This window comes from Lipotes vexillifer, unplaced genomic scaffold (genome assembly GCF_000442215.2).
Source record: "Lipotes vexillifer unplaced genomic scaffold, Lipotes_vexillifer_v1.1 scaffold415, whole genome shotgun sequence".
Lineage (NCBI taxonomy): Eukaryota > Metazoa > Chordata > Mammalia > Artiodactyla > Lipotidae > Lipotes > Lipotes vexillifer.
The window spans coordinates 2,654,630-2,673,780 of record NW_006774345.1 but is presented as its reverse complement, the minus strand read 5'-3'; positions in this window follow the sequence as shown (position 1 = coordinate 2,673,780).

Sequence of the window (19,151 nt, the reverse complement as noted above, 5' to 3'; positions counted from 1 at the left end):
GGTGGCGGCAGCAGCAGCCTTAGCGTCTCAGGCCCGTCTCTGGGGTCCGCGCTTTTAGCCGCGGCTCGCGCCCGTCTCTGGAGCTCCTTTAAGCAGGGCTCTAAATCCCTTCTCCTCGCGCACCAGGAAACAAAGAGGGAAGAAAAAGTCTCTTGCCTCTTCGGCAGCTCCAGACTTTTCCCCGGACTCCCTCCCGGCCAGCCGTGGCGCACTAACCCCCTGCAGGCTGTGTTCACGCCGCCAACCCCAGTCCTCTCCCTGCGCTCCGACCGAAGCCCGGGCCTCAGCTCCCAGCTCCGCCTGCCCCGGTGGGTAAGCAGACAAGTGTCTTGGGCTGGTGAGTGCAGGTCAGCACCGATCGTCTGTGCGGGAATCTCTCTGCTTTGCCCTCCGCACCCCTGTTGCTGTGCTCTCCTCCGCGGCTCCGAAGCTCCCCACTCCACCTCATGCAATCTCTGCCCGTGAAGGGACTTCCTAGTGTGTGGAGACCTTTCCTCCTTCACAGCTCCCTCCCACTGGTGCAGGTGCCGTCCCTATTCTTTTGTCTCTGTTTTTAATTAATTTTTTCTTTTGCCCTACCCAGATACGTGGGGCGGTTCTTGCCTTTTGGGAGGTCTGAGGTCTTCTGCCAGTGTTCAGTAGGTGTTCTGTAGGAGTTGTTCCACGTGTAGATGTATTTCTGATGTATCTGTGGGGAGGAAGGTGATCTCTGCGTCGTACTCTTCCGCCATCTTCCTGAAAGCCTCGAGAGAAAAAGTATTAATTAAAAAAAAAAAGAATAGGAGATTCTGTCATCTGACTTCTAGACCAGTGGTTTTCATCAGTTTTCTGTGGAGCTCTTCTGTTCCGTGGCAGTGCTTCAGAGGCCTGGTGACCATACAGTTTATGAGTGTGGAAGCGGGGGGGGGGGGGCTATTAATAATTATGCTGGAACACCTGGTGCAATCCAGGAGTGTCCTGAAGCAACTGGCATCATTTTCACTCCCTTCAGAGGCCATGGGATGAGGCTGGAGGCAGCCCTACCTGCAGGGCTTCAAATCCTCTGTCTCAATCAGAGCAGCTTTGCTTTCACCTGTTCGGTGTAGGTTATTCTGCAGAAAACATAATTCTAAAGGGAGTTTCAATTGCCATAAAAAAGACCGAAAACTATTGGCTTAGGAAAAAGTTTGAGGTTCAAGAACAAAAAGGTTTTAATGGAGGAGGTATTTTTCAGAAGTTAAAAAAAAACTGCTTTTTTTGTTCCCTCTACCTCACAAGTCAAGGGGTGTTAAAATATTATGAAGCACGTGTACTTTTTAAATTACAGCTATATTTTTAAACGAACCATTTGTTGGTGATGCAATTGGAAAAGGCATCTAAAATTCTCACATCTATACTTGATTCATAGAATGGCATGTTACAAAGGGATGAATAGATGATAAGACTGTGTTTAAAATTGACTTGTAAGTTGTGACTTTACAAGCCAGGTTTCATCCTGGATCACATTTTTTAAATAATGCTGTGAAAATGAACAACTTTAACAATAGCAACAAATGTGGTGTGAGAATCAGTTGCTAAAGAGCCTGAGATTTCCTTTTATAGTTCACTTGTGTTGAAAGGTAGAAAAATTATCCATATAACATGTGAATGCCAATAAAAATGCTTAAAAATATCCATAATATTGAATAAGACTTCAATAAAAATAAGCATTGGAGAGATATGTTATGATCTAGAAAATCATTGAATTCTGATTGATTTCATTCCCAGACTTCAAGTGTTTTCCTTGTATTTAATTTCACTGAAAATTTGAAATTCACACCCAAAATATTCAATTTCAGTAGAAACTTGACGCTCAAAATTTGGGAATAATATTGTGCGTATTTTTCCTCCCCTTCTTCCTCCTCCTATTTCACCTTCCTTTCCTTCTTTGAGCATTTACTGAGGCTAGTATGTGTTTAAGAACTGAACTTGATGAATTTTTGTTTCTCAAGTCTAACTTTGGTTTTCAAGTTAGGCAAAAAGATCAGTACCATCCCCCACAAATTGAGATGCTATTAATAACAGGATTTCCTGTCTAGATCCATTTGGTGAAGTGTCATTTTTTCCTCATAACTCTAATCTGTTTGTCAGTATCCTCTCAGAAGTGTCCAATAGAGTCTTTAGGCAAGGGGTACCCTTCACAATGTTATATTCATTCACAATATAGAACTTTATTATGCTGAAATACTATTTGGAGGTTTTAGCGTTTAGATACCCAGTCCCTGCCCTTAGGATACACACAATCCTGTGGAGAAACAGAGAAGCAGAGAGGCAAATAGGCAGTTGCATGTAATGGTAAGTGTCACGATAGGAATAGGCACAAGTTCCCAGGGAACAAGAAACAGGGGACACCTAACTAGGTATTAGGAAATTGAGGAAGATTGGGATAGGTTGTCTGAGATGCATCCTGAACACTAGTAAATGTTCTTCATAAAAACTATGTAAGTAGAGATTCAAGTATTCTAGAGAGTTCAACCTCATGTTCATTTATTCCCACCTCATTGTAAAGTCCCTTGGACAGCTATCTCCATGCTGGAATCTGCCACACTGAGACACCTATGTTCTGATTCGGAGTAAGGGAAAGGTGAATGTATCAAATATCAGGGAAGTCTAAGATTGAGTGAAATACCGCAGCAGGGCCATGACTTCAGAAGTCAGAGGTCAATATAACGAGATATAGCTCTCAGTCTACACACTTACATGGGCAAAGATGATCACATGCAAAATTGTTTATTTAAACCAACTGAATTCAAACGCCAAACCTCAGCCCATCAGATCTCAGTCATTTTTGAGGCTCTTCATTCTTTGCTGGACAAAGTCCTTGGATCTTACATAGCTCAAGGCTGTGGGGAATCCTCTGGTTATTGGATATTTAGTCCATGCCACTTGTCATGAGGATATTCCTTTTCTAAGTTCATGGTTCCCTAAGCTTGGGCATCTCTGCTGCTTGAACACATGCATCTTTGTCTTTGGAGAGACTAAGAACCCTGGTGCCTGGGCTCATGGCTCTCTAAATGCTCAAAAGGCAGCACACTCCCTTGGAAATCTTTCCCCTGTATGAGCTGCTACAAGGTTGCACCACAAGGCCTCTCAGACCTCTCTCCCCCTCCTCAGTCAATCCTAGAGTGCTTATAGTTTTTCCAGTGCCCTCTCCACTTTCTTATACTTCCCTGGCATAATCGTTCTAGAGATTTTGTTTTAAATAAAAGCAGAAAAAGCTCTCAACATTTGGCTGCTTCTGCTTTGGCTCTGCCCAAATCTTTGAGGCCATACTTACAAAGCTGGCTGCCTGTTAGAAATGAGAGGGAGGGAATATGTAGACAGAACATGCACACGTTAATCTTTCAATATGTTATCCTGCCATTTAGTGCATGGTCCATGGGAAGGAGTAGGGGGAGGAGGTCGGTGCCATTGAGCTAAGTTAGAAAAGTGCCAGGGACCCTGGCCACTCATGGTCACCTGCGTGATGCTTGATATCATCTTGCCTGCAGCCTGTAGCAGGCCTGGTGCAATGCTTGGCCTCCTGTGTCTTGAAGCCAATGGTTTTATATCTGATGTACTTCAAATCCCCAACAACTTTGTCTCATTCACATTGTCAACGCCAGAGCTTTTGGTCTTCTGCTTTGGAGTCATCTTCAAAGTTATCCCATGTGTTCTTCAGCTGCCCTACATTTTCAGGGCAGAGCTGGATTCTCCTTATGCCCGTGGGTCAGAGTATACACCTTGTGTTCCTGCTGCCAAGGAGACCTGAGTTTTTCTAGCAGAATTGTTGTTGTTATTGACTCTCGTTATTATTAATAGAATATTCCACTCTATGGCAAGTAAGGTTTTAAAGCTTTTTCACTCATTATCCCATTTGATCCTCGTGAGGATCCAGAAAACTAGGACAAATGTATCATCTATGCCTCCTAACTATTGTCTTGATTAGAGCCCTTAAAAGCAGTAGACTGACTGAAGGCTGGCTGATAGAAATTTAAGTTGCTAAAAACATATTCCAGATAACCAGAATGAACTGTTCCCAAGGCATTTATGTCTTATTTCAGCTGAGGACAAATCACTGCATGGTAGCCGAGGTATTCACATACAAATCTATTCAGAACATTATAGGAATTGTCATGGGGGGTTGAAGGACATTAGTTATACACTTCACTCTGAATCAGATTATATCTCTTTGATGCCAGTTAAAATCTTCATGGGGAAGTTGTTCTCAGTGTAACAAAAGGATTACTATGAACTTTTTTCTTTGTTTCTTTTCTTTCTTTTTCTCACTTCCTCCCACCTTCCCACCTCCCTCTCTTCTTTCTTCCTTTTTTCTCCCATTCATTCATTTGTTCATGCATTTGTTCCTGCATTCCTTCCCTCCTTTCCTCCCTCCCTACCTCCCTCCCCCCCCAAGCACATGTGAAAAACATCATTTTCTACTTCCAAAGCTCTAAAAAAAAAAACTAAGCAATAACGGTTTCTCCAGAACTCAAGGGTTATCATTAACTCTATTAACTAAATAGCAAATGTTTGTTATACATACATAGTTAAAATATATACGTAGTTTTATATTTACAATTTACTAAGGTGAAAGGAACGTTTATTTATTGATCACCTATAATATGTCAGACACTGTGCTGAATTTTACATGTGTTTTGTCATTTAAACCTCATAACCATCCTTTGAAATAGATATTACTGTGGCTCAAAGTAGTTGAATGTATTTCCTAAGACCTTATAATTGAAAAATGACAGAAGCAGAATTCAAAATCAGTTCTTGATACATTGTCATTCCAGGAGTATGTATTGAAAATGGTATAATTCAAATCTGGACTACAATCACAGAACATTTAACCTCAAACTAGGAAGTAACTTCAGAGGTCTCCTTAAAACAAAATGCTGCTCCTTTAAACTTCTTTGCCAAGTGATTGCCTAGTCTCTACTAGGACAAATCTAGTAAGAGGTTGGATTATTTTCTTGAGAAATTCCTCCTTGTTTCGAGCCAAACTGTGTTTCTCTTTCTGTCGCATCCTTTGATCCTGGCTATATCCTGTGTGCAGGGGGACCATACGTCCTACTTGATTCAGGACAGTTTTGGTTTATATGAATTTGTTGGCCTAGCATAATTAGTAATAATCTCTCCTTTTAACTGTCAGAAATGCCTCATTTTGGATGATAAATTATATGCCCACCCATCTATGAGGTCACATAGATTCGACAGTTTTCCAAATATTTGAGGAGAGTCATCAAGCCTCTCATCTCCTCTGCTGGCTAAATGTTCCTGGTTGATCTTTACCACAAATGATACAGTTGCAGGTTTCCCTCAAACCCCTCATAGTCACAGTCCTCTGGACATTTTCTAATTTATATGTTCTTCACTGAGTCTTCTTGGACCCTTGGGGAGTCCAAGCATAGGGTTTGATACTCTATGTGAAATATTGCATGTAAGAGGATCATATTAGTTTTTGTGGGATGCTATAACAAATTAGCACAAATTAGGTAGCTAAAACCAACAGAAATTTATTCTCTTACAGTGTGGGGGGCCAGAAGTCTAAAACCGAAGTGTCAGAAAGGTTGGTTCCTTCCGGGGGCTCTGAGGGAGAATCCATCCCACACCTCTCTCCTAGCTGGTGGTGGCTTCCAGTAATCTCTGGCATTTCTCAGCTTGTGGCAGCATACTTCCAATCTCCACCTCTGTCTTCACATGATATTCTTCTCCGTGTTTCTGTGTCTTCTCCTTTTCTGTTCTCTAATTCCAGGATGACCCTATCTTGATATTCTTTACTTAATTACATCTGCAAGGACTCTATTTCCAAAATTCCCAGGTACTAGAGGTTAGGACTTGGGTATCTTCTGGAGGAACACAGTTCAATTCACTAAAAGCATATATGCATTGTTCTGAAAAGTGGCCTAATAGATTTTCTCATACCACAGAGGAATCTGTAATTTCCCCAAAAGATGAAAACTGTTCCAGCTTTTCATCTGTCCTGCATACAATATTCCCAGCATGCTTAAGGACAATTTTTACTGAAGTCATAATGCCTGGCACATGGTAGACATTTAATAAATATTTGTTTAACAAATGATTGAATGGTTTGATCATTTTAGAGAAAAGTTCCGTCTGAAAATTTGCTTTGCTTATGGCAGCCAATGGATATATTTGTTTTTGAAGGGAAAATGCTAATGCTAATTAAAACTGAGTTGGTTTATGATTATAGCTAATTGGAGTCGCCTACATTTCAGACAAAATAATAGGAGCATCTTCTTGTAAAAAGGATTCCTTACTTTCCTTATCTTATGTGGTTCAAGCGGAAATTGATCAAAACAGATCTGGTCTCCAGAAAATGCCAGGGTTCCATTAGAAACAGACATCTGTCTCCTTTTTTCCCATCAATCCCTTGCTCCTCTGACTCTAGGCCAGGGATGCTCTGGCTTCCTGGATTACTGTGTTTTTCTCCCTGTGAGAAAAAGAGCTTAACGTTGCTTTCTCCACTCCCTGGCAAAAACCTTAAGACACCACTCCATTTGATGGGACCTATAAAATTAACCTCTATATTCCCCCATGTTTTCCCTTGGGGAAGAATTATTTCTTCAAAACCTCATCCTACAGTCAACTTAGATCCCCAATTGTCCCTTTCCAAAATCTAGCACCAGTCTTTTCTGGTATTTTTTAATGATGTATTTCACAGCTGGAACATTGCCCTTCAGAATGAAGTCCAGCAATCTGCAGACTTTTCCCAATGATTAGTTATACTACAGTCTCAGCAACCTACGATAAAACCAGGTTTGAAACCAGTCAATCAACTGACAATTATGCCCCAATTAATTCTGTGCTGCATGAGACATCTTTCCTTACATTAGATTTCCAATGGTGTGCTTCCAATGTCCAAGATTCTTTTTTTGCAATGTGACTGAATAGAGACCTGATTTTAGTAATTTAATTTTACTGGGTCTTTTTCTTCTGAGTTTTAACAATTTATGCCATGAGGAAAAATGGATTCTAGAAAAATAATTTTAGGTTTTTCCCTCACAGCTGAAGATCAAGAAAGGTAGATAAAATGGTGTATCAGCTATTATAATCTTGGTTACTATCAAGGGATTCTTATTGAGCTTTTGGTATTATGTAAATGGAACTTCTTTTGCCTTGATGGAACTCCCAAATAAGATGGATGTAAAATTTTTAATGTTTATATCCTCCTGCCAAGGTACCAGTTATTTGTTTAGATATATGGCTACAATTCAACAATCTTGTGAATTCCATTTAGTCCACGTATCCGACAGATGAAATAAATATTGCCATGGACTTGAATACCAGGGTAGAGAGTAGGGTTTCCAGAGCCTTACGTCGACTCATTTTCAAGTAGGAGGATTGTTTCCCCATGGGTCATTCTTTTAAGTGGAATGTTCCTGTTCAAATTAATTTTTGGACTTTAACTTTACTAACATTGCCATTTTAAGACCCCTTCCCTCCTGCAAATACTTAGCGTCCCAGCTATGTTTGTACAGTCCTGGACTTGATTATTTTTCCTTGTCCTATTTTCTGAAATTAGAATGTTAACTACGTCTGAGTTACAAAAAGTTCTACAAACTTAAAATTATTCTTTTATGGTTTGAAGAGTTCCTGAAACTCCATTCTTATGCCTTTTAAAAGAAACTTCCCTCCTTAGCTCCTAACAACAAATAGGCATTCTGAAGTTGTCTTATTTGCCCTTTTTTTTTTTTTTTTTTTTTTTTGCGGTACGCGGGCCTCTCACTGATGTGGCCTCTCCCACTGCAGAGCACAGGCTCCAGATGCGCAGGCTCAGCAGCCATGGCTCACGGGCCTAGCCGCTCCGCGGCATATGGGATCTTCCCGGACCGGGGCACGAACCCGTGTGCCCAACATTGGCAGGCGGACTCTCAACCACTGCACCACCAGGGAAGCCCCTTATTTGTTCTTTGTTAGACTCATTTTAAGCCCTAATTTGAAGGATTACCAGGATGTTAAAGAATAATAATCCTATTTTAGCAAGTTGTCATAGAAAATGGCACTGAAAAGAAGCTACTTGGAAATGTAATTAAATTTAAATATTATTTAAAACTTATCACTTCTCAAAAACCTAAATATTACAGTTTTTGTACTTATTCCTGGACTTGGCTGTTAGAAAAATAGGGGTAGCTAATTTAGGGAAATTACTACTACTGAAGAGGTTTGTTGAGGGAGATTATAGAAATAGGATTGCTAATAAATATCTGAGAGGGGTTTATTTTTCCCAGCTGTGTAGTTCTATGAAAACAGCCTGAAAGTTTACAAATGCTAAGCCCCTCCAAGATACAAGAGCATCAGATATTCAAAGCCTGATATGACTTGTGAGTTAATCTTTCATTTCCACATTCTTTCTTTTGTCTTGTCTTCCTTCTTTCCATTTTTTTAATGTTTTCCCTTAAAAACAATTAAAAGTAATAACATTATCACTGAATACACTAGCAGGTATTAAAGAAAAAATATTTTACTTAATATTTAAATCTAATTCATTTTATAAATAGTTGCATACTATTCTATAGAATATATATGCCACAATATTTTTCAACCATTTTGTCTGGCCTTACATTTAGGTCTTTAATCCATTTTGTTTGTTTGTTTGTTTGTTTTTGATTTTGTTTTGTGGTACGTGGGCCTCTCACAGTTGTGGCTTCTCCCATTGCGGAGCACAGGCTCCGGGCGCGCAGGCTCAGCGGCCATGGCTCACGGGCCTAGCCGCTCCATGGCACATGGGATCTTCCCGCACTGGGGCACGAACCCGTGTACCCTGCATCAGCAGGCGGACCCTCAACCACTGCGCCACCAGGGAAGCCCTGTACATATATTCTTATATACTAATTCTTTTGGGTGAAATTCTTTTAAGTGATTTCTTGATCTAATTGTAAACTTATTTTAAATTTTATTAGTTCCTACCTAAGTATTTCTTTACAGATTATAGCAATTCCTTATGACCTTTTCACATAAGTAACAATTCTGACATAATACCATCTATATGGTTTAAGAGGCATGAAGAATAGATCTAGAAAAGCCAATTTCTCTCCTATTAGAATTTCTAAAGGAGAGATTAGAGAAGATACAAGAAAACAAACAATAAAAAATATAACAAACATATCCCCGTGATTCTGAAGGAAGAACTAAAATGATATCTGACTTCTTGGCTGTGTGGTAGGTTGCTAGCAAACAACGTCTCTGAGGTACTAAAGAAAAATTACTTAGGTGCTTGCTATACACAGGCCAAATTCATTCCAATGTAAGAACAAAATTAAATGTCTCTGCCCACATTTCCTTGGGTGCATCAGTGCCTGCCCTACTTAGGGAAAGCACAAGAGGCAGAGGTAGAGATGAATAACAAGTGCTTGAGTGTTTCCTGCTTCCCCCTTTTCCTCCCATACTCCAAGGGCTAGATGACTGCACCTAAAGAAGAGGGGTGGGGGAAAAAAGCATTCTGGCAGAAATGCTGACTGGCTCCCTAAAGAGAAAGGCAATTTGGTAGAAGGATGGCAAGGTGGAAAGTTGAGGCCACATTTTAACGCCAGAAGCTGTCTCTCCTGAGGCATTTGCCTCCTCAAGCAAATGGGAAGTAGGGTCTAGGTTTTTACCTTCTCATAAGATATTCTTTACCTGCTCTATTAGTTATTTATTGCTGTATAACAAATTATCCCAACACTTAGTGGCTTAAAACAATAAACTTTCATCATCTCACAATTTCTGTGGGTCAGCAATCTGAGTATGGCTTAGCTGGGTGCCTCTGCCTCAAGGCTTCTCATGAGGCTGCAGTCAAATTGTCAGCAAAGGCTGTTGTCTTATCTGAAGGCTCTGCTGGGGAAATATCTGCTTCCCATCTAAGTTCCTTATGTGTCTCTTGGCAGGATTTAGTTTCCCATGGACTGGTGACCAGAGGCCTTCCTCACTTCTTTGCTATAAGGCCTCTCCATAGGACAGCTCACCCCTGGACATATGACTTTCGTTAGAGTAAGAAAGTGAGGGAGCAGGAGAGGATAGAACCCAGAGTCTTTTCTAATCTGTTCTTTAAAATGACATCCCATGCCATATTCTCATTAGATTAGCATTGCTAGGTCCAGCTCACACTCAAAAGGAGGAGATTACACAAGTATAAGAACACTGGCAAACGTCTGATAGACTACATGCCGCACTTGCTATTGTTAAGTTCCTATGCCTAGTGAAATATAAGCACACAGGAAAGAATAAGGAGAATCTGAGGCATGCAACAGAAAACAAAACCAGCAAACTAAAGAGCTTATGCCAGAAGAAAAACAATGAATACATCAGAGAGAACAGGGTTTAAAGTAAGCTTAATATCCTCAAAGGAGTATGAGCAAATATTGGTAATATGACGTAGGAAACAAACATTGATTAAAAGAACTGGGGAAGAGCTTCCGTGGTGGCGCAGTGGTTGAGAGTCTGCCTGCTGACGCAGGGACACGGGTTCATGCCCCAGTACGGGAGGATCCCACATGCCGCGGAGCAGCTGGGCCCATGAGCCATGGCCGCTGAGCCTGTGTGTCTGGAGCCTGTGCTCCGCAGTGGGAGAGGCCACACAGTGAGAGGCCCACGTACCACAAAAAAAAAAAAAAAAAAAGGACTGGGGAAAATTACGGTTTTGAAAAATATGATAGAATAATTCCATATGTAGAATGAATATCAAAAATATATACTTGAAAATGAAGGTATATGCATGGTGCAAGAACTAATGGAAGAAATTATCCAAATGGCATTAAGAAATGACTGAAATGGAAAATAGAAAACTCAAGAGATAAAATAAATCAATACATGAATAGCAGGAATCACAGAAGAAGAAAAATGTATAAACAGAAGGGAATAAATATTTGAAAAAATAATGACTTAGAATTTCCCTGAAGTGTTTCTAAAACTTAAATATTACTGTGTGTATCTTCAACTCTCCTAGTGAGTCTATAAACAATTTAAAACTCTGTAATTAGAGCAGAAGCAAGAAGAACTACAGTCCTGCAGCCTGTGAAACAAAAAGCACGTTCACAGAAAGACAGACAAGACAAAAAGGCAGAGGGGTATGTACCAGATGAAGGAACAAGGTAAAACCACAGAAAAACAACTACATGAAGTGGAGATACGCAACCTTCCAGAAAAAGAATTCAGAATAATGATAGTGAAGATGATCGAGGACCTCGGAAAAAGAATGGAGGCAAAGATCGAGAAGATGCAAGAAATGTTTAACAAAGACCTAGAAGAATTAAAGAACAAACAAACAGAGATGAACAATACAGTAACTGAAATGAAAACTACACTAGAAGGAATCAATAGCAGAATAACTGAGGCAGAAGAACGGATAAGTGACCTGGAAGACAGAATGGTGGAATTCACTGCTGTGGAACAGACTAAAGAAAAAAGAATGAAAAGAAATGAAGACAGCCTAAGAGACTTCTGGGACAACATTAAACACAACAACATTCACATTATAGGGGTCCCAGAAGAAGAGAGAGAGAAAGGACCAGAGATTAATATCTGAACAGATTATAGTCGAAAACTTCCCTAACATGGGAAAGGAAATAGCCACCCAAGTCCAGGAAGCTCAGAGTCCCATACAGGATAAACCCAAGGAGAAACACGCTGAGACACATAGTAATCCAATTGGCAAAAATTAAAGACAAAGAAACATTATTGAAAGCAGCAAAGGAAAAACGACAAATACCATACAAGGAAATTCCCATAAGGTTAACAGCTGATTTCTCAGCAGAAACTCTACAAGCCAGAAGAGAGTGGCATGATATACTTAAAGTGATGAAAGGGAAGAACCTACAACCAAGATTACTCTACCCGGCAAGGATCTCATTTAGATTCCATGGAGAAATCAAAAGCTTTACAGACAAGCAAAAGCTAACAGAATTCAGCACCACGAAACCAGCTCTACAACAAATGCTAAAGGAACTTCTCTAAGTGGGAAGCACAAGAGAAGAAAAGGACCTACAAAAACAAACCCCAACCAATTAAGAAAACAGTCATAGGAACATACATATCGATAATTATGTGAATGGATTAAACGCTCCAACCAAAAGACACAGGCTTACTGAATGGATACAAAAACAAGACCCATCTATATGCTGTCTACAAGAGACCCACAGCAGACCTAGAGACACATACAGACTAAAAGTGAGGGGTTGGAAAAACATATTCCATGCAAATGGAAATCAAAAGAAAGCTGGAGTAGCAATACTCATATCAGATAAAATAGACTTTAAAATAAAGAATGTTACAAGAGACAAGAATAAACCTACCTAGGGAGACAAAAGACCTATATGCAGAAAACTATAATACACTGATGAAAGAAATTAAAGATGATACCAACAGATGGAGAGATATACCATGTTCTTGGATTGGAAGAATCAATATTGTGAAAATGACTGTACTGCCCAAAGCAATCTACAGATTCAATGCAATCCCTACCAAATTAGCAATGGCATTTTTTATGGAACTAGAACAAATCATCTTAAAATTTGTATTGAGACAAAAAAGACCCCGAATAGCCAAACCAGTCTTGAGGGGAAAAAACGGAGCTGGAGGAATCAGACTCCCTGACTTCAGACTATACTACACAGCTACAGTAATCAAGAAAATATGGTACTGGCACAGAAGCAGAAACATAGATCAATGGAACAAGATAGAAAGCCCAGAGATAAACCAACGCACCTGTGGTCAACTAATCTATGACAAAGGAGGCAAGGATATACAATGGAGAAAAGACAGTCTCTTCAATAAGTGGTGCTGAGAAAACTGGACAGCTACATGTAAAAGAATGAAATTAGAACACTCGCTAACACCATACACAAAAATAAACTCCAAATGGATTTGAGACCTAAATGTAAGACCAGACACTATACAACTCTTAGAGGAAAACATAGGAAGAACATTCTTTGACATAAATCACAGCAAGATCTTTTTTGATCCTCCTCCTAGAGTAATGGAAATAAAAACAAAAATAAAGAAATGGGACCTAATGAAACTTCAAAGCTTTTGCACAGCCAAGGAAACCATAAACAAGGTGAAAAGACAACCCTCAGAATGGGGGAAAATATTTGCAAAGGAATCAATGGACAAAGGATTAATCTTCAAAATATATAAACAGCTCGTGCAGCTCAATATTTTTTTTTTCTTTTTTTTTCTTGCGTTATGCGGGCCTCTCACTGTCGTGGCCTCTCCCATTTGCGGAGCACAGGCTCCGGACGCGCAGGCCCAGCGGCCATGGCTCACGGGCCCAGCCGCTCCGCGGCATGTGGGATCCTCCCGAAACGGGGCACGAACCCGTGTCCCCTGTATCGGCAGGCGGACTCTCAACCACTGCGCCACCAGGGAAGCCCCATGCAGCTCAATATTAAAAAAGCAAACAACCCAATCAAAAAATGGGCAGAAGACCTAAATAGACATTTCTCCAAAGAAGACATACAGATGGCCAAGAAGCACATGAAAAGCTGCTCAACATCACTCATCATTAGAGAAATGCAAATCAAAACTACAGTGAGGTATCACCTCACACCAGTTAGAATGGGCATCATCAGAAAATCTACAAACAACAAATGCTGGAGAGGGTGTGGAGAAAAGGGAACCCTCTTGCACTGTTGGTGGGAATGTGAATTGGTACAGCCACTGTGGAGAAGAGTACGGAGGTTCCTTAAAAAACTACAAATAGAACTACCACACGGCCCAGCAATCCCACTACTGGGCATGTACCCTGAGAAAACCATAATTCAGAAAGACACATGCACCCCAATGTTCATTGCAGCACTATTTCAATAGCCAGGTCATGGAAGCCACCTAAATGCCCATTGACAGATGAATGGATAAAGAAGATGTGGTTCATATATACAATGAAGTATTACTCAGCCATACTCAGTGTCTTATACTTTTCTGCAAGCAGGTGTTTTGTCTCCCTAGGTAGGTTTATTCCTAGGTATTTTATTCTTTTTGTTGCAGTGGTAAATGGGAGTGTTTCCTTAATTTCTCTTTCAGATTTTTCATCAATAGTGTATAGGAATGCAAGAGATTTCTGTGCATTAATTTTGTATTCTGCAACTTTACCAAATTCATTGATTAGCTCTAGGAGTTTTCTGGTGGCATTTTTAGGATTCTCTATGTATAGTATCCTGTCATCTGCAAACAGTGACAGCTTTACTTCTTCTTTTCCAATTATATTCCTTTTATTTCTTTTCCTTCTCTGATTGCCATGGCTAGGACTTCCAAAACTATGTTGCACAATAGTGGTGAGAGTGGGCATCCTTGTCTCGTTCCTGATCTTAGAGGAAATGCTTTCAGTTTTTCACCATTGAGAATGATGTTTGGTGTGGGTTTGTCGTATATGGCCTTTATTATGTTGAGGTAGGTTCCCTCTATGCCCACTTTCTTGAGAGTTTTTATCATAAATGGGTATTAAATTTTTTCAAAAGCTTTTTCTGCATCTATTGAGATGATCATATGGTTTTTATTCTTCAATTTGTTAACATTGTGTATCACATTGATGGATTTGCGTATATTGAAGAATCGTTGCATCCCTGGGATAAATCCCACTTGATCGTGGTGTATGATCCTTTTAATGCGTTGTTGGATTCTGCTTGCTAGTATTTTGTTGAGGATTTTTGCATCTGTATTCATCAGTGATAGTGGTCTGTAATTTTCTTTTTTTGTAGTATCTTTGTCTGGTTTTGGTATGAGGGTGATGGTGGCCTCATAGAATGAATTTGGGAGTGTTCCTTCCTCTGCAATTTTTTGGAAGAGTTTGAGAAGGATGGGTGTTAGCTCTTCTCTGAATGTTTGATAGAATTCACCTCTGAAGCCATCTGTTCCTGGACTTTTGTTTTTTGGAAGATTTTTAATCACATTTTCAATTTCATTACTTGTGATTGGTGTGTTCATATTTTCTGTTTCTTCCTGGTTCAGTCTTGGAAGGTTATACCTTTCTAAGAATTTGTCCATTTCTTCCAGGTTGTCCACTTTATTTGCATAGAGTTGCTTGTAATAGTATCTTAGGATGCTTTGTATTTCTGCGGTGTCTGTTGTAACTTCTCCTTTTTCATTTCTAATTTTATTGATTTGAGTCCTCTCCCTCTTTTTCTTGATGAGTCTGGCTAATGGTTTATCAATTTTGTTTATCAGCTCAAAGAACCAGCTTTTCATTTTATTCACCTTTGCCATTGTTTTCTTTGTGTCTATTTCATTTCTTTCTGCTCTGATCTTTATGACTTCTTTCCTTCTGCTAACTTTGGGTTTTGATTGTTCTTCTTTCTCTATTTCCTTTAGGTGTAAGGTTAGATTGTTTATTTGAGATTTTTCTTGTTTTTTGAGGTAGGCTTTTATAGTTATAAGCTTCCCTCTTAGAACTGCTTTTGCTGCATCCCATAGGTTTTGGATCATTGTGTTTCCATTGTCATTTGTCTCCAGGTATTTTTTGATTTCCTCTTTGATTTCTTCAGTGATCTCTTGGTTATTTAGTAACTTATTGTTTAGCCTCCATGTGTTTGTGCTTTTTACGTTTTTTTCCCTGTAATTGATTTCTAATCTCATAGCGTTGTGGTCAGAAAAGATGCTTGATATGATTTCAATTTTCTTAAATTTACTGAGGCTTGATTTGTGACCCAAGATGTGATCTGTCCTGCAGAATGTTCCGTGTGCACTTGAGAAGAAAGTGTAATCTGCTGTTTTGGGATGGAATGTCCTATAAATATCAATTAAATCTATCTGGCCTATCATGTCATTTAAAGCTTCTGTTTCCTTATTTATTTTCATTTTGGATGATCTGTCCATTGGTGTAAGTGAGGTGTTAAAGTCCCCCACTATTATTGTGTTATTGTCGATTTCCTCTTTTCTAGCTGTTAGCAGTTGCCTTATGTATTGAGATGCTCCTATGTTGGGTGTATATATATTTATAATTGTTATATCTTCTTCTTAGATTGATCCCTTGATCATTATGTAGTATCCTTCCTTGTCTCTTGTAACATTCTTTATTTTAAAGTCATTTTATCTGATATGAGTATTGCTGCTCCAGCTTTCATTTGATTTCCATTTGCATGGAATATCTTTTTCCAACCCCTCACTTTCAGTCTGTATGTGTCTCTAGGTCTGCTGTGGGTCTCTTGTAGACAGCATATAGATGGGTCTTGTTTTTGTATCCATTCAGCAAGTCTGTGTCTTTTTGTTGGAGCATTTAGTCCATTCACGTTTAAGGTAATTATCGGTATGTATGTTCCTATGACCATTTTCTTAATTGTTTGGGGTTTGTTTATGTAGGTCCTTCCCTTCTCTCATGTTTCCCACTTAAAGAAGTTCCTTTAGCATTTGTTGTAGAGCTGGTTTGGTGGTGCTGAATTCTCTTAGCTTTTGATTTCTCCATCAAATCTGAATGAGATCCTTGCTGGTTAGAGTAATCTTGGTTGTAGGTTCTTCCCTTTCATCACTTTAAGTATATCATGCCACTCTCTTCTGGCTTGTAGAGTTTCTGCTGAGAAATCAGCTGTTAACCTTATAGGAGTTCCCTTTTATGGTATTTGTCGTTTTTCCCTTGCTGCTTTCAATAATTTTTCTTTGTCTTTAACTTTTGCCAATTGGATTACTATGTGTCTCAGCGTGTTTCTCCTTGGGTTTATCCTGTATGGGACTCTGAGCTTCCTGGACTTGGGTGGCTATTTCCTTTCCCATGTTAGGGAAGTTTTCGACTATAATCTCTTCAAATATTTTCTCTGGTCCTTTCTCTCTCTCTTCTCCTTCTGGGATCCCTATAATGCAAATGCTGTTGCGTTTAATGTTGTTCCAGAGGTCTCTTAGGCTGTCTTCATTTCTTTTCATTCTTTTTTCTTTAGTCTGTTCCACAGCAGTGAATCCCACCATTCTGTCTTCCAGGTTACTTATCCATTCTTCTGCCTCAGTTTTTCTGCTATTGATTCCTTCTAGTGTAGTTTTCATTTCAATTATTGTATTGCTCATCTCTGTTTGTTCTTTAATTCTTCCAGGTCTTTGTTAAACATTTCTTGCATCTTCTCGATCTTTGCCTCCATTCTCTTTCCGAGGTCCTGGATCATCTTCACTATCATTATTCTGAATTCTTTTTCTGGAAGGTTGCGTATCTCCACTTCATGTAGCTGTTTTTCTGTGGTTTTATCTTGTTCCTTCATCTGGTACATAGCCCTCTGCCTTTTCATCATGTGTGTCTTTCTGTGAATGTTATTTCTTCCTTCTTAATAGTAGACATGGCATACAAATCTGCCAAGGTTTTTTCAGGGTGAGACTCTATTAGCTGTTGAAAGGCAAGGAAATTTCTTCTATCTCTAATTTGATTTTTACGTAATGTTTTGGAATTTGACTATTAAATTAAACTCTCCTTTTTTCCCTAGCTAAAGAGGTAGCTTTTACACTTCAAAAATAAAGTTTAAGGCTCCAAATGTCAATGGTGAACGAGCGTATCAAAGTAAATACATTAATTTCTGTTACTTACATATTCACATCTAAGGAAGAAAATATCATAACCTAGTTTATAAATATGAACAACCTTTTAAATTAAAGGTAAATCATCTTTGCATCTGTACTTAAAAGTCAACAACACCATAGGTGAGCATCTGACCATAATTTTTTCATCAATAATTTATTAGTTATCAGTATTACAGGCTCAGTCCCTTGAGCACTTGGAAATAAGGGAAATGAGATTGCTTGTTCAGAATCAAGAATTTAGGTCTGGGCTTCCCTGGTGGCGCAGTGGTTGAGAGTCCGCCTGCTGATGCAGGGGACACGGGTTCGTGCCCCAGTCCGGGAAGATCCCACATGCTGCGGAGCAGCTGGGCCCGTGAGCCATGGCCGCTGGGCCTGCACGTCCAGAGCCTGTGCTCCGCAACGGGAGAGGCCACAGCAGTGAGAGGCCCATGTAACTGCAAAAAAAAAAAAAGAATTTAGGTCCACATCAGGAGGACATGAAAAGATATTTTAAAGAGGAAAAATGACTTTTAGATTTGCAAAATTTGGCTATAATCAGACTAAAGTTATTAATCTAGTGAAAAGACTGTAAGTCAGATGGGAGTTGACCAGCTGTGAAAGCATATAAAAGGAAGCTTGCAAAGGCACACCACACCATGAAAGAGAAAAGCACCAAAAAGCAGTAACATGAATAAAATATTTTAAGTGTATGTATAATTAATGAATAAAAAAAAACTATGCTTATAATGTCTAAAATTCTTAATCATGTACCAAAGTAAAAATCATAGAATCATAAATATTTAGATTTGAGAAGTACTCAAGGGGCATATGGCCAACCTTCTCCTCAATAATCCTCTTTCAGAAACATCTAAGATATTTTGAACACCTTCAGTTTTTGTGCTCTGCCCAGCAAGCTGCCTTCTCCCCTTTGGACCAAAGATGTCAATGTGCCCGTTGATTCTGTCAGTTCATTTCTGACCCACCGTAAAAGTAGCACACATAAAACCAACATTTATTCACTAGTTAGATGAGTTGTTTCTTAAAATAAATGGCAGAAATGGTTCCTGTAAGCAGAGAGTTAAAAGTAGGGAGTATTTTCAGACACTCTGCTGGAGTTTTGGATTTGGGTGGCATCTGGGGGAGAAAGGTGTATTCTCTTGATTTTTCCATTGCTCCTTCGCCCAGGCTATGTAGTGGTGGCAGGAACTTTAGACTGAGTGCAGGAAGGCACTGGATTTCATGAAGAGTAAAGTACCCATCACACTAGAGGTTATATTAGCCTACTCATCACTGGTTTTTCATCAACTCTATGAGGAGCATGATACTACTTGTTTTTCATAGCCATGTCATGTAATATTCACAACATGCTTTCAAGGTAAGTTTTATTGTCAGCCAGCCATGGAGATGTTAATAACCTTGTCCATGATCATAGTTTAGAGTTTATATTTGAACACAGGGCTACCTGGCTCCAAATGTCAGGGGAGACACTAGCTACCATGACAACATTCTCTTAGTCTCCTTTCACCAATGCCTGGCTCTCCTCTCATTGCCCACCTGTATGGCTCACCCCACAATCTCTTAGTTCTTTTCCTCTTATAAGGCCTATTACAGTTCATATTATTTTTTTAATCATGCATTTATTATATATATACTACTGAAAAACGTGAAAATTCAAATAAATAAAC